Genomic DNA, 1,719 nt, shown 5'->3' with positions numbered 1-1,719 from the left:
GCTTTTGAAGTTTCTCGGAACTTTTGCCCTCATTATGTCCTCGCTGAAAGGATCCTCTCCGCCCGAGAGTTGTTCTTCTTGTTTGTCGCGGGAGTTGTGACTCTTGAGGGAAGATTCTAGCTTTAAGAGTTTTCTTTCTAACTCTTTTCGCCGCTCCATCTCCTCTTTGAGGTACTTTTCAGTTTCCTTTTGCCTCTCCCGCTCTTGTTCTAATTGTTCCAGGCGGCTGTGGACTAACCCCATTAGTTCAGCTACGTGGGATGGTCCGCCTTTTTCTGATTCGCGCCCATCTGAGGAATTTACCTTCGGGTTTTTTTACCCCGGAGGTGCCCTCTCTATGTTGATTGTTAACTTCCTGGTGTAGGGCTAGGTCCACCTCGTTATTACCCGTGTCCAGATTCTCTTGTTCGGAATCTGTTTCCACATGGCCTTCTTCGTGGGATCTGTCCGCCATCAATGGATGATCTCTCGGGTCCCCGGTAACGTCGCCAATGTTACGGTGGGTAACCGGAGATTAGTAAGATAGATGACGTTTGTTGGCCCAATCACCTGCGGTTGGTAGTCCCCGAGCTGGATCGCACACTGGAGCCTCCTTCCGACTTGTGTGAGTGAATGAATGGGGGGTGGTACCTGCAAAGACACTCCGATGCCTAAGTAAGCAAGGGCCTAAGCAAGTTTAGAGAGTATTGAAACTTAGAGATACTTGAAGGGTGTTAGTGTATTTATAGTGGTGAACCAATAACCATTGTTGATGTAGTTCCTCTTTTTGAGGAGGATAACCATCCCTTTATCTTAGGGAAGTTGAGATATGGCTCCTGGAAGTGGGTTGAGAGATTTTAGGGGTAGTTACTAATTTGAATATGTATTATCTGCCAGCTAATCTGACTCCCGACTTCCTTTTTAGTGGAGCTTGCGTTGAGTCCGACCTCATGGGAGGAGGTCGGTTGTGGGGGGAGGCCAATCTATGGATTGGGCCTCTTTAGAACTTAGCTAGGCTTAATCTTTCAGATTAGGCCTTTTATTTGGACCTGGGCCTTTGATATTGGGCCAGGGTATGAACACTTATTATTCCGTGTGTTTTAGAAAAACCAAATAAATAAAGACATTCCTTAATACGATGTACTTTATGTACAAGATAAATTAAACAATGAATTAATCTTAAAGCAATAATAAACTTTATGATAATAAAAAATCATAGTAATGAACATTAAATCACATAATGATAGTTATTAAAAAAATTTATCTCTACATAATTTTTTCTAAGAGAACTCTTTAGCACATTAATATAAAATTATATAAATACTGTAAAAAAATTGAAGAAAAGATTACTTATCTAAAAATCTTTGGTATGGATTGTGAAATGAATTGAAAACTTGTAAATCAAAACTGTTGTTAGATTGTCTGACTAAAGCAATGAGATGGATATATACATAATAAGGATATTCCAGCGTTCAAATTAGAATGGATTTATAAAGTATATGTGTGTGAAATAAAGAATGTAATTAAAAAGTCTCTGGTTCCTGTTTATATAATTCGAGACAGTTATCTTATCTTATTTATTTTATCTTTTTTTTGGTGACTATCTATCTTATTTAGTAATATAAAAAAAATTTTAATTTTAAATATTAATTTTATTAAATATTTATCTTTTCAGATTATTATATAACAAAGATTTAAGAACATAATTTAATTTAAATATTTTAAAATTATTATTAGATA

Source organism: Arachis duranensis, chromosome 1 (assembly GCF_000817695.3).
Source record: "Arachis duranensis cultivar V14167 chromosome 1, aradu.V14167.gnm2.J7QH, whole genome shotgun sequence".
Classification (NCBI taxonomy): domain Eukaryota; kingdom Viridiplantae; phylum Streptophyta; class Magnoliopsida; order Fabales; family Fabaceae; genus Arachis; species Arachis duranensis.
This window is presented reverse-complemented; position numbering follows the sequence as displayed.